General features: G+C 38.6%; 1 long non-coding RNA gene across 7 annotated transcripts in view; it reads right to left on the bottom strand.

Moving 5' to 3' along the window:
• Nucleotides 1–15,202, bottom strand: part of LOC129016111 (uncharacterized) — a 170,876-nt gene that overhangs the window by 89,781 nt on the left and 65,893 nt on the right. For 6 of the 7 annotated variants that reach the window (XR_008494728.1, XR_008494726.2, XR_008494724.1 and 3 more), the window contains exon 2: nucleotides 5,405–5,463. The exons of the other annotated variant lie outside the window; for it this stretch is intronic. This is a non-coding gene — a long non-coding RNA (uncharacterized LOC129016111). The remainder of the gene's footprint in view (nucleotides 1–5,404; nucleotides 5,464–15,202) is intronic. 7 annotated transcript variants of the gene reach the window in all.

Here is a 15,202-nt window from a genome sequence, read left to right as displayed (position 1 = left end):
CAATTGTTTTGTATAAACATGCATGAACACAAATAGGATTATTTATGTGATTTATTTCAGTCAAATTACTCTGATTCCAACCAATCTGAAGACATCTCCAACTTAACCATGGTTTTGGACAAGATGCGGTGGGCGGGACAGTAAACCATATTTTTTATTATATCCTGTCTTTGACAGATATTAGGAGACTAGACCAGTATGGAGTGATATGACATTGTTAGTGATTTTTTCTTGGGATGCTTATCACATTGTACAGAATCTCATGTTGATCTTTCTAATTTTTTTTTTTGTAATCCATGCAAGCTGTATATTTCCTTGTAAAAAACTGATATTTGGGAAAATATTTTTACCCTGAGAAGTTCCCAGAAATAGAGATTTTTCTGAATCTTATGAGCTATGAGACATTTAATCAAATAAAATTTTCAAAAACCATTTTAAATGGATACCCCATATATATTGTGCTTAATTTTGTCAATAGACATAGTCTTAGGAGCAATTTTGACCATATATCTGCTGTTCTGTTGATAACCTTGAAGCTGACCTCTTTCCTATTAAAGAATTAACATTTTGTATGAATGAATAAAACTGCAATGTCACCTTCCATTTAAGCAATATTTTTCACTTCTTTGGCATTTCTAGCCAGTCTTTTTTTTAATTTGTGTCCTTGAGGTAGTCATTCATTTTGGATCTTAAATATCAAGCTTTCAGCATTTGTCCTTTTAGAGACTGTGTCATGAGGCTGAACTCTAATACTTGAAAATGATTAGAGTTTGCCACTTTACAACTGTTCTGATAGTTCATCACCTGCTTGGATTTCAGCTTACTCTGTAAATTCAGATACTTAATACCTGACTCTGAATAAAAATGTTTTGAAGTGTTTTAGCAACCTAACAAACCATGCAATGAGAAAGAGGTGCAGACGACTCACTTGTGGTTATGGTTGTCAAGGAAACCATTTCTGTATATAGTGTTTGACAACAGCCATGTTTTTTTAAAGGCCATAAAAACAAAGCTTGTCCAGAAGCATGAAGAAAGCATACAATGAAATAAGCCACAGCCAGCTAGAAGTTATGAGAATGCATTAGATGCAAAATGCTAGATATCAATTGATGAGATGTTTTATAACACAGAAATAAAACTCAAGAGGGATAACATGTTGAAAAGTGTGGCAGAATGGGGGTGGCAGCAAAATGCCCTTGCTGAAGCAAGGTCAAAGTCTCACTATGTTCTCAAAATATACTGTGTGCATTTTTAGAGAAATTGTTTAATTAAACAAACAGCTTCATCTTTGCCATACAGAAACTCATGGAATGGAATTTAAACAGCTTTGATAACATAATCAGTGAGAGGTTTGAATATATTGCCCAGCAATAGACTAGACTGCTAGAGCTACACAAGCTGAAGGAAATGGAGAGCTTATTTGGGGGTTTTGTCTAGTTTATGCTACGTTTTGCTTTAAAAGAGAAATGAACTGTAGTGCATAGTGATGCTGAAGATCTTTATGGAGGAAAAAAGATCCTAAGATGTTGATTATGGATAAAGTCTATTTTGAAAGCTCTTTCTCAAGGTCTATACATATAGAGCAAAACCCTAAGGAGGAAAAGATGGCTGGGCATGGTGACTCATGCCTGTAATCCCATCACTTGGGGAGGCTGAGGCAGCAGATCACTTGAGGTCAGGAGCTCAAGACCAGCCTGGACAACATGTGAAACCCTGTCTCTACTAAAAAAAAAAAAATAGTTGGGCATGATGATGCATGCCCATAATCCTAGCTACTCAGGAGGCTGAGGCAGGAGAATCACTTGAACCTAGGAAGCTGAGGTTACAGTGAGCTGAGACCGTGCCATTGCACTCCAGCACTCCAGCCTAGGCAACAGAGCGAGACTCTGCCTCAAAAAAAAAAAAAAAAAAAAAAGAAAAGAAAAAAGAAGAAAAAATGATGTTGGTTTGACATTTCAGATTTTTATTCTAAAATATGGATTCCCATTCATAAAATGTGAAACATAAAGTATGAAAGATGTGACAAAAGTGGAACTGTAAGGTGCATGATTCTATAGAGAAAAGGGGTAAATTGAGCCTAGTCTGAAGCTATCCAACCTACAAAAAAAGAACATGTGGTTTAAAAGATACATGATTTGACATGTTGGAAGCCAGATGAAAGTCCAATGAAAAGACATAATTTCTGAATACATTCTAATGTCTAAAAGAAATGATTTCATTCTTGCTTGAGCAATTTTTTCTTATTTCATAAACTATTAGGGTAATTATGTAAGCAGAAAAATTGATTTTGTACTTCTCCCTTCCTTTTTCTTTGATATGTACACATAACTGCAGCATATGACATAGTAAAATTTTCACAATTGTTTCTTTACAATTTACCACAAAGGAAATGTTGTTTGGGCAGCTTATGATGTGCAAAGATAGAGCCAACTCATTACTGCCTGTTGCCTCACACTTAAGTATCATTTATTTGTAAAGATTATGAAATACTTACTTCATCCTAATGCCTCTTTCACATTATTCCATCAGTATTTTAATACAGAATAAGAAAAGCAAAACAGAATTAATATATTTTAAGGGCAAGATGACTGACCTCAGGATGACTGATTCTCTTTTATGAGAATGCTGTAAGAAAGTAAGTGGGAAATGAACCGGAGGAGGAGAACAAGACATCACAGAATGTCTTCAGATCCCTGTGGCATTTTAGTCTGTACAAAAAAGACCTAACCCAGTGCTTCACATGTAGGTGTTTAATTTTTCCCCTTCCATTACTTCCCAGACCTTGCAACCATAATTTTCAGATTTTCTACCTTCTATGATCTCTTAAAGCTTCCATTTTCTAATTAGTCAATCTAAAAGCATGAGAATGACCAAAATGGTGAAAAGTCTGGAAATCATATTATATGAAAAGGGGAGCATGCATTTAAAGAACTGTCACATGGAAAAGGAATTTAACTTTTTCCGTGTGACTTTCATAGAACCAACTATGACCAGTGGGCAGTAGGTATATCATAGTAGATATTCCAGTCCTCAGAGTTGCTAAAAATAGACTCAGCTGCTTTAAGACACAGAAAACTAGCCATTTTTTGAGGGGGCCCTTTAGGATTTTCACTGCATCAACTATCTCCAATGGCACTTTCCCTTAGGCTGGACATTCTCATGTCTCTTCCTTTAATCCAGGCTCTTCTCCTCCTAATCTCCTTACTACCTAAGTGTGAAATAGGCACCAAGTCCTATGGATTTGATCCCCTTACTGTCTCTTGAGCCTGTCCTCTTCTTTCCATCCTACTGCCACTCCATCATAGTTCCTGTCTCCTTGAAATGTGAGCTTCCTGAGGGCATGAGTTGTCTTATTTTTTGTACCTAGTTAGCTAGCACAATAGCTGGTTACTCAGTAAAATACATACTGAATATGTGACTCTCAACAATTTACTTTGAAATCATTTGGTTTGAGTGGCAGCCTGGTCTATTCATTCAATAAACATTTTTTGAGCATCTCCAGTGTACTACGTGCACTAGAGGATATCTGGATGAATAAGACAAAGTGATTTCCCCCTCAAGCTCATAGTCTAGTTGGAAGAAAAATATGTAAACGAAAATGGATTTGGCTCAGGCAATGTTATGAAAATAAATAAATACCTGATCGACTTAATTGAAGTTACAGCCTATCAGATTTCTACCATGTGGCAGGAGTTCTGCAGCCAGATCCACCAGGTGTTCTTTGAGAGGCCAAGGAGAGGGCTGGGTATGATAGGGCTAAAGGGATTGCCTTCTGGAGATGTGAGAGGATGTCCATACGTGAATGAGTGAGCCAGGCAAGATCACTAGGAAAAGCCACAGTTCTGGTTCTCACTACAAGCCTTTCCTTGCTAGGGGCCATCTTTCCTTAGTTTAGAGATTCTCATGGTTTTATTTTTCTCCTTGGGCCTCATCTCTTTCCACACCAAACTCTGTTTCATATTGGTTTGCTGTCAAACTGGTTTCTTCTTAAATTCACAATGCATATGTAGTTTCAGAGCTTTTGATTTTTCAGTCTGCAATTGTTTAAAGTTCAGACTTTCTGCTTGGCTTCACAAATATAGTTAGCTATTATATGATTACTTAGTTACTTATTTTCCTATTTCCAATTTTATGAATCCAGGCAAGTGCACAAAATGTTAGAGAGGAGAGGCTCCTCCAATGTTATATTTTCTGTTAACCAGTTCATTGAATGCCTGTTCCCTCCCTGCACCAAATGTTCTTGTCAAAGTGTTCTCTGCAGCTTCAATGAGGGTGGTTTTATGGACCACCTTGGATTTAAGAATGGGGAAAATACATTCTTGGCTGAGTATGGCCTGTTAAGACTTTTCTCTCATTACCGTAATGCTCTTCTCCCTCTAGTTATTTCTGGTTTCCAACTAATAAATGTCTCTGAGCTATAGTCCTCCTGCAACAAAATGTGATTTTATTATTCTATCTTTTTCAGCCTCCTCCGACATAAGCAGGCTGTGTATGACTATTTTAACAGAGGAAGAACGTTGGGGAATTGATCTAGTGTATATGTGCATGAGACACAGAAGAGTCATGGGAGAGAGCTCAAGATGAAGGAATAAGAGATGTACATGAAATAAAACTTGGTCTTCTACATTTGTGACCACAAGTTTTATTTTCCTTTATTTTTGGCCTCAAATTTCCTTCCATTTAATCTCTAATTGTTCTGACATTCAGAACACCAGACATTGAAGTGAGCTTTGTCTCATGAACCTTGACTCCCAGCTCTGAAGTCTGAGTGTCTGACTCCACGTACACAGCAGGCAACCTGTGACACACCTAAGCCACGTGATGCTATCACATCGCATCACAGTCAAGTGAAAAACAGGTAAAGCCTAAAGTCTGTCAGTGGAATCATAAAAAATAGCCTCAGGTCACTTTCCAAAAGCATTTGACTTAAGAGGGGAAAAAAAGGCTGTATTCTGATTTTATAATCTAGCCAGTTATTCATTCACCAGAAATGTGTTATTTTCTAGTGATGCAAGGCTTGCTTACTTTATCAAGTTATTCCATTACTGCCTTGGAATGACTGGAGGTGGGATGGAGTACTATGGAAAACAAAGCAAAAAAAAAAACATGTTTTCAAACTCTCTCCAACTCATGTAAAAGTTCCATTTAGTCGAACAGGCATTTGTTTGGATATTCCTTTCCAAGTCTTGAGATCATTTAAGTGCCTATACTCTTTGGAAATTCTCCTCCATCTTTTCCTTTTCGTTTAGAATTAAGTTAAATTCTACTGTCACTTATTGTTCACCCTCTGCATACCAAACTTGGCATCTCTGCTGATTTTCTGTTTCCGTAGGAATGAAACTGCCCTTGAGAAAATATCACCTTCAGACCTTATGTTCATGGAAGGCTTAGATCCAATACTTACTTAGACCTCTCGGGCTCAAGATCACATAGATTTTTTTTTTCCTCAGTAAGTAGTTCATTCTAGAGGTGGATAATAGAGAATTGCATGTTTTAAATGATGAAATATGACCAACTCCAGACTTATTAAGAAAAAAGTTTGACATGGATAATCTCAAACTCAAACTATATAATGAAAATTATGCAGAACATTGAAGTCAGACATGAACTAATCATCTTTCTAAACTTATCCAACACTTTCTGCTAACTCCTGATTATGTGGGAGTTGCTGATCTGTTTTTCAGATTCTCCGGGAGTCTCCTAAGGTCATGTTCTGTCCTCGTGTTCATATTTCTGTGCTTAAACAGAAGCCCAGGTTCCAGGCTTCTAGAACTTCCAAAGGGAGTAGGAAAAAATCCTCTGAGTCCCTTGAATCACGAGACTGTGGTGAAAGCCAGCTCTACCCTGGGTCAGATTAAGTGGCAGCTAAACTGCCTGACTTTGTAAATCTTCCTGAAATCACTACTTTAACTTGGTCTGAAAATCCCCTCTAGCGTATTCTACATGCAGACGATTGTCTCTAGGATACTGTTGTTAAAACAGTGAGGCAGGGCCCGGACGGCTCATCTTTATGTGGTCTACACAGAGCACCTGGCTTAGGCCTTGTACGTGTTTGTCAAATGGATGGATATTTCTTGTAGAAGAGAGGTCCTGACTTAGTTTGCCTAATTAGCTAATTAATATGAAAAGACATCACAACCAGAGGGAGTGAGGCTTGAGGAAGACATTCATGATAGGCAAATGGTAATGAAATGGAAGGAATTATGCTGTACATTTGAATACGAGTGCTAAGAACCCCACTAGAAGTACCAAATCAGGATCTTTGGACAGTTGGGCCAAAGAATATGCATTTTCTTCAAACTCCACAGGAACTTTTGAAACACAGCTATGGCTGGAAATTATTCCAACAAAAGAAAGTTTCCTTGAGTTTAGTGCTTTCTGGATAAGTGGGAAGACAGTAGGTACTTATGAAATGCCTGCTTGATTGGATGAATAAATAAATCAGGGTCCAGGTAGAAGCTGAGTCCTTAATTACAGTTATGTCCCTGTTGCCCTCATTTTATCCAGGCCCAAACCTCTTTAGCAGCACTACCTATTCCTCAGCTATAATCTGGAGGATAAAGGGGAAGCCAGGAAGAGCAATGAGAAGACAAATAAAAGATGATGATTAAAAATAGAATCTCAGGATGCTTTGGGTTACATCTAGTCTCCCCATGCTCCCCCCAAAAAGAGGCAGATTGGCATCCTATCTCCTCCAGCCATCTTACAGCATATGCATGATCAAAAGTAATTTATGGCTCCTTTTCAGGCTCAGCTCTGAAGCAGAGAAGCTGACATTAAAATGGTGCATATGACAGAAATGTGGTCTTGGAGAACCCCCAGAGGAGTTCCAAATCAGATCAGCTGTCTTTCATTAATCAAAAATTGGCTGTAGTTCACTCCTCTATTTGGAACGTGTCTAGCCTTCCATCAAAATGGCAGAATGGTGAGTTCATGGATAAGGGTTTAGCATGAAACTTGGTACACACTTGTTATTGCAATCTCAGACTGTAAAATGAAATGTCTTAAAGGCCCGATCAATCTCATCATTTGCAGTACCACATTTAGCATATCTTTGTGAATTTTCTTTTATTCTTGATTGCTCCCCTCCTCCTTCCAATGCAAATGAGTGGCTGGTGCTCAGTGAGTTGTGTCCTTATGCATTCAGCTGAAATCTCCAATTAGTCAGGACTGGGGACAGTCTTCAAGAAAAAAAAAAAACACTGGCAGAGGGGAAAACTTGACATTCATGCCATTGAGCTAAACACCATGGTAAGTACTCTGCAGCATAGAAATCCGTTGAGATAGCCGCTATTATCTCCATTTTGTAGATGAAGAAAGTGAGGTTCCAAGATGCCAAGAGATTTTCCTAAATGTATATGTGCAATAATATAGAGTCATAGAAGGTAAAGAGGTGGAGGGGAAGGAAGGCAAAGTGGGAGGAAGTTAGCCAAAGAAGCTAGTGGAGTAGTGTTCTGGGCAGAAGAAATACTTTAGAGGGAGAGAGCATTTGGGGAACTGAAATGTTGAAATTCAGGGAGAGGAGTAACAGGAGATGGGCTTCCAGACGGAAGGAGGCGTTGAGAGGGAGGTGCCGCCTAAGGATCCTTGAGAGATATGTTAATGAGACTGGACTGCATTCTAGGGAAGTTATATGGTTTGGAGTGGGGAAATGACATAGCAGGATCTGTGTTTCACAAGGATTACATTGAATGCAGTGTAAAGAATAGAGGCAACATGGAGGAAAGGTGACCACTGTTGTGGTAGCCTTGACAAATGACAAAGCCTGGTATGGTACAGTAGTAGTGTGGAACAGAGATACACATAGGAAGTAGAATAACACAGGGTTTAATGACAGACTCTGTGTGGGAGATAAGAGGACATGATAAATTGTAACTGATGATGAGCATGGATCCACAAGGAAAGACATAGTGGGAGAATGAAGTGTTGGGGTTTTCTGGAACTTGGAACCAGTTCTTACTCTGGTTCTGTATTCTAACTTTTCTAGACTAAAAACTCCAGAAGGGTAGAAATCTTGCAGTCTAATTTCTCCCTACTCATTTGGTATGTGAAAGAACCCACAGAACAGTTGAGTTTGAAGGTCAGCTCTGTAATTTAATAACTTTGATACAGTATGAAGAAGATACTTAATGTCTAATTAGGGCCCACTACATTTTGGGCTCTAGGAAGATAACAGTGATCGAGAATGAAAAATCTTTACCTTTATAAAACTCTAGTTCAGAAGAGAGACAATAAGGAAATACAGAAACACCGGATAATTACAAACTGTGATAAATGCCATGAAAGAAATAAAAAAAAGGATGATGAGATAGAGCTAAAGAATGATAATTAGTCAGCCACTAAGAAGCTGGGGGAGGAACATTCCAGGCAAGTGCAAAGCCTGCAAGTGTGAAAGGGTGTGGTGGGCCAAGTAACAGGAACCCCAGGCTGTAAAGAGATTAAGTTTATTCTAAGAGCAAGAGAAGCCATTCATGCATTTTAAGCAAAGGAAACAACAGATCCAGATTTACATTTCCATAATATTATTCTAGCTGTTGAATGGAGATCATGAATTAGAGAGAAAGTGAAAAGAAAGAGACTAGCTAGGAGACTATTGCAGTTGTCCAAGAAAAATAAAAGTGTCTTAAATAATAATAGTTAATGCATAGAAACTTTTTTTTTTTTTTTTTTTTTTTGAGATGGAACCTCGCTTTGTCACCTAGGCTGGAGTGCAGTGGTGTGATCTCGGCTCACTGCAACCCCCACCTCCTGGGTTCAAGTGATTCTCCTGCCTCGGCCTCCCAAGTAGCTGAGACTACAGGTGCCTGCTATCCTGCCCGGCTGATTTTTGTATTTTTCTAGAGACAGGGTTTTGCCATGTTGGCCAGGCTGGTCTTGAACTCCTGACCTCGGGTGATCCGCCCGCCTCAGCCTCCCAAAGTGCTAGGATTACAGCCGTAAACCATCACGCCCAGCCTTATAGAAACTCTTTATAGACTTGTAAGCAAATTTTCATGGATTATTTATTTGAGGCAAGTTTTGGACAAAAAACACTACAAATGTATTACCTAATTTATAGTTTTCCATCATGATATTTTTAAATTGTTCATAATATAGAAATATTGAAATAATCATAGTATTAGACCATGTGCCTACCACCAAGATTCTGCAATCAACATTTTACTATTCTTGCTTTGCCACAAATGTATCCCTCTACTCATCTCTCTATCAATCCACCTTATTTTTTAATGAATTTCAAAGTAAATGCAGGCATCGATACACTTCACTTCTAAACACTTCAACATGAGTACAATTAACTAGGGATCCATGTTTTTTATGATTTCTCTTTTTTTCTTCTGTCATCAAACATACATATTGTAAATGCACAGATTTACATATACCATTCAGTGAGTTTGACAAATACACACACTCAAGTATGATCCAGTCTGTTTTACTCCTCTCGTTTGGGAACTCCAGTGACACTTTGTGAGAATTTTTCATATTGTCCCACAGGTCCCTAAGGCTCTGTCATTTTGTTCAATCTTTTTTCTCTCTGTTCTTCAGTTTGGATAATCTATTAATCTACCTTCAAATTTACATTCTTCTGTCATCTCCAATCTGCTGTTAATCTCACCAAGGGATATATATATTTTTTAATTTCAGTTTTGTGTTTTAGCTCTAGAATTTATTTTGGTTCTTTGTTATAGTTTATGTTACTCTGTCAAATTTTCCTGCTCTTTTATTTAAAATAAAGATATTTTCCTTTGCTATATTGTGCCTAGTTATAATAGTGACTTTAAAATCCTTGTCTGCTAATTTTAACATCTGGATCTGTAGTCTCTGTTGATTGCCTTTTCTTTCAAATATGGTTCATATTTTTCGTTTCTTTGTACTCATGTGTATCCATTATTTAGCTTCCACCTATAAGTAAGAACATGTGGTATCTGATTTTCTGTTTGAGTTATTTCACTTAGGATAATGGCCTCCAGCTCCAACTGTGTTGCTGCAAAAAACCATGATTTTATTCTTTTCTATGGCTGAGTAGTATTCCATGACATATATGTATCAACTTTTAAGTTCTGGGGTACATGTGCAGGATGTGCAGGTTTGTTACACAGATAAACACGTGCCGTGTGGTTTGCTGCACAAATAAACCCATTACCTAGGTATTAAGCCCAGCATCCATTAGCTATTCTTGCTGATGTTCTCCCTCCACCCACACCCCCACCAACAGGCCCCAGTGTATGTTGTTCACCACCATGTGTCCATGTGTTCTCATCATTCAGCTCCCACTTATAAGTGAGAACATTCAGTGTTTCATTTTCTGTTCCTGTGTTAGTTCGCTAAGGATAGCAGCTTCCAGCTCCATCCATGTCCCTGCAAAGAACATGATTTTATTCCTTCTGATGGCTGCATCGTATTCCATGGTGTATGTACTACATTTTCTTTATCCAGTCTATCATTGATGGGCATTTGGGTTGACTCCATGTCTTTGCTATTGTGAATAGTGCTGCAATGAACATATGCATGCATGTGTCTTTATAGTACAATGATTTATATTCCTTTGGGTATATACCCAGTAATGAGATTGCTGAGTCAAACAGTATTGTTGTTGCCTGTAGATCTTTGAGGAATCGCCACACTGTCTTCCACAATGATTAACCTAATTTACACTCCCACCAACAGTGTAAAAGCATACCTTTTTCTCCATAACCTCACTAGCATCTGTTGTTTCTTGAATTTTTAATAATCACCATTCTGACTGGTGTGAGATGGTATCTCATTGTAGTTTTGATTTGCATTTATCTAATAATCAGTGATGTTGAGCTTTTTTTCATGCATTTCTTGGCCACATGAATGTCTTCTTTTGAGAACTGTCTGTTCATGTCCTTTGCCCACTTTTTAATGGGGTTGTTCATTTGTTTCTTGTAAATTTGTTTAAGTTCCTTGTAGGCTCTGGATATCAGACCTTTGTCAGATAGCTAGATTGCAAAAATTTTCTCCCATTCTGTAGGTGGTCTGTTCACTCTGATGATAGTTTCTTTTGCTGTGCAGAGGCTCTTTAGTTTAATTAGATCTCGTTTGTCAATTTTTGCTTTTGTTGCAATCGCTTTGGGCATTTTTGTCATGAAATCTTTGCCCATGCCTATGTCCTGAATGGAATTGCCTAGATTTTCTTCTGGGATTTTATACTTTTGGGTTTTAGATTTAAGTCTTTAATCTGTCTTGAGTTACGTTGCAGGAAGTCAGGGACCCTGAATGGAGGGACCGGCTGGAGCCACGGCAGAGGAACATAAATTGTGATTTCATTTTAAAATGGACATGTAGGTCTGACAGCTTTGAAGAGAGCAGTGGTTCTCCCAGCACGCAGATGGAGATCTGAGAATGGGCAGACTGCCTCCTCAAGTGGGTCTGTGACCCATGACCCCCGAGCAGCCTAACTGGGAGGCACCCCCCAGCAGAGGCAGACTGACACCTCACACGGCCAGCCGGGTACTCCAACAGACCTGCAGCTAAGGGTCCTGTCTGTTAGAAGGAAAACTAACAAACAGAAAGGACATCCACACCAAAAACACATCTGTACATCACCATCATCAAAGACCAAAAGTAGATAAAACTACAAAGATGGGGAAAAAACAGAGCAGAAAAACTGGAAACTCTAAAAAGCAGAGTGCCTCTCCTCCTCCAAAGGAATGCAGTTCCTCATCAGCAATGGAACAAAGCTGGAAAGAGAATGACTTTGACGAGCAGAGAGAAGAAGGCTTCAGATGATCAAATTACTCCAAGCTATGGGAGGATATTCAAACCAAAGGCAAAGAAATTGAAAACTTTGAAAAAAATTTAGAAGAATGTATAGCTAGAATAACCAATACAGAGAAGTGCTTAAAGGAGCTGATGGAGCTGAAAACCAAGGCTCGAGAACTACGTGAAGAATGCAGAAGCCTCAGGAGCCGATGCAATCAACTGGAAGAAAGGGTATCAGTACTGGAAGATGAAATGAATGAAATGAAGTGAGAAGGGAAGTTTAGAGAAAAAAGAATAAAAAGAAATGGGCAAAGCCTCCAAGAAATATGGGACTATGTGAAAAGACCAAATCTACGTCTGATTGGTGTACCTGAAAGTGATGGGGAGAATGGAACCAAGTTGGAAAACACTCTGCAGGATATTATCCAGGAGAACTTCCGCAATCTAGCAAGGCAGGCCAACATTCACATTCAGGAAATACAGAGAATGCCACAAAGATACTCCTCGAGAAGAGCAACTCCAAGACACATAATTGTCAGATTCACCAAAGTTGAAATGAAGGAAAAAATGTTAAGGGCAGCCAGAGAGAAATGTCGGGTTACCCACAAAGGGAAGCCCATCAGATTAACAGTGGATCTCTTGGCAGAAACTCTACAAGCCAGAAGAGAGTGGGGGCCAATATTCAACATTCTTAAAGAAAAGAATTTTCAACCCAGAATTTCATATCCAGCCAAACTAAGCTTCATAAGTGAAGGAGAAATAAAATACTTTACAGACAAGCAAATGCTGAGAGATTTTGTCACCACCGGGCCTGCCCTAAAAGAGCTCCTGAAGGAAGCGCTAAACATGGAAAGGCACAACTGGTACCAGCTGCTGCAAAATCATGCCAAAATGTAAAGGCCATCGAGACTAGGAAGAGACTGCGTCAACTAATGAGCAAAATAACCAGCTAACATCATAATGACAGGATCAAATTCACACATAACAATATTAACTTTAAATGTAAATGGACTAAATGCTCCAATTATAAGACACAGACTGGCAAATTGGATAAAGAGTCAAGACCCATCAGTGTGCTGTATTCAGGAAACCCATCTCATGTGCAGAGGCACACATAGGCTCAAAATAAAAGGATGGAGGAAGATCTACCAAGCAAATGGAAAACAAAAAAAAGGCAGGGGTTGCAATCCTAGTCTCTGATAAAACAGACTTGAAACCAACAAAGATCAAAAGAGACAAAGAAGGCCATTACATAATGGTAAAGGGATCAATTCAACAAGAAGAGCTAACTATCCTAAATATATATGCACCCAATACAGGAGCACCCAGATTCATAAAGCAAGTCCTGAGTGACCTACAAAGAGACTTAGACTCCCATACATTAATAATGGGAGATTTTAACACCCCACTGTCAACATTAGACAGATCAACGAGACAGAAAGTTAACAAGGATACCCAGGAATTGAACTCAGCTCTGCACCAAGTGGACCTAATAGACATCTACAGAACTCTCCACCCCAAATCAACAGAATATACATTTTTTTCAGCACCACACCACACCTATTCCAAAATTGACCACATACTTGGAAGTAAAGCTCTCCTCAGTAAATGTAAAAGAACAGAAGTTATAACAAACTATCTCTCAGATCACAGTGCAATCAAGCTAGAACTCAGGATTAAGAATCACACTCTAAGCCGCTCAACTACATGGAAACTGAACAACCTGCTCCTGAATGACTACTGGGTACATAATGAAATGAAGGTAGAAATAAAGATGTTCTTCGAAACCAATGAGAACCAATACACAACATACCAGAATGTCTGGGATGTATTCAAAGCAGTGTGTAGAGGGAAATTTATAGCACTAAATGCTCACAAGAGAAAGCAGGAAAGATCCAACATTGACACCCTAACATCACAATTAAAAGAACTAGAAAAGCAAGAGCAAACACATTCAAAAGCTAGCAGAAGGCAAGAAATAACTAAAATCAGAGCAGAACTGAAGGAAATAGAGACACAAAAACCCTTCAAAAAATTAATGAATCCAGGAGCTGGTTTTTTGAAAGGATCAACAAAATTGATAGACTGCTAGCAAGACTAATAAAGAAGAAAGGAGAGAAGAATCAAATAGATGCAATAAAAAATGATAAAGAGGATATCACCACCGATCCCACAGAAATACAAACTACCATCAGAGAATACTACAAACACCTCTATGCAAATAAACTAGAAAATCTGGAAGAAATGGATAAATTCCTTGACACATACGCTCTCCCAAGACTAAACCAGGAAGAAGTTGAATCTCTGAATAGACCAATAACAGGATCTGAAATTGTGGCAATAATCAATAGCTTACCAACAAAAAAGAGTCCAGGACCAGATGGATTCACAGCCGAATTCTACCAGAGGTACAAGGAGGAACTGGTACCATTCCTTCTGAAACTATTCCAATCAATAGAAAAAGAGGGAATCCTCCCTGACTCATTTTATGAGGCCAGCATCATCCTGATACCAAAGCCGGGCAGAGACACAACCAAAAAAGAGAATTTTAGACCAATATCCTTGATGAACATTGATGAAAAAATCCTCAATAAAATACTGGCAAACCGAATCCAGCAGCACATCAAAAAGCTTATCCACCATGATCAAGTGGGCTTCATCCCTGGGATGCAAGGCTGGTTCAATATACGCAAATCAATAAATGTAATCCAGCATATAAACAGAACCAAAGACAAAAAGCACATGATTATCTCAATAGATGCAGAAAAGGCCTTTGACAAAATTCAACAACCCTTCATGCTAAAAACTCTCAATAAATTAGGTATTGATGGGACGTATCTCAAAATAATAAGAACTATCTATGACAAACCCACAGCCAATATCATACTGAATGGGCAAAAACTGGAAGCATTCCCTTTGAAAACTGGCACAAGACAGGGATGCTCTCTCTCACCACTCCTATTCAACATGGTGTTGGAAGTTCTGGCCAGGGCAATTAGGCAGGAGAAGGAAATAAAGGGTATTCAATTAGGAAAACAGGAAGTCAAATTGTCCCTTTTTGCAGACAACATGACTGTATATCTAGAAAACCCCATTGTCTCAGCCCAAAATCTCCTTAAGCTGATAAGCAACTTCAGCAAAGTCTCAGGATACAAAATCAATGTACAAAAATCACAAGCATTCTTATACACCAACAACAGACAAACAGAGAGCCAAATCATGAGTGAACTCCCATTCACAATTGCTTCAAAGAGAATAAAATACCTAGGAATCCAACTTACAAGGGACGTGGAGGACTTCTTCAAGAAGAACTACAAACCACTGCTCAAGAAAATAAAAGAGGATACAAACAAATGGAAGAACATTCCATGCTCATGGGTAGGAAGAATCAATATCGTGAAAATGGCCATACTGCCCAAGGTAATTTACAGATTCAATGCCATTCCCATCAAGCTACCAATGACTTTCTTCACAGAAT

This window comes from Pongo pygmaeus, chromosome 1 (assembly GCF_028885625.2).
Source record: "Pongo pygmaeus isolate AG05252 chromosome 1, NHGRI_mPonPyg2-v2.0_pri, whole genome shotgun sequence".
Classification (NCBI taxonomy): Eukaryota; Metazoa; Chordata; class Mammalia; order Primates; family Hominidae; genus Pongo; species Pongo pygmaeus.
Note: the sequence above shows the minus strand (reverse complement) of the source record. Positions and strands in the feature narration are given on the sequence as shown.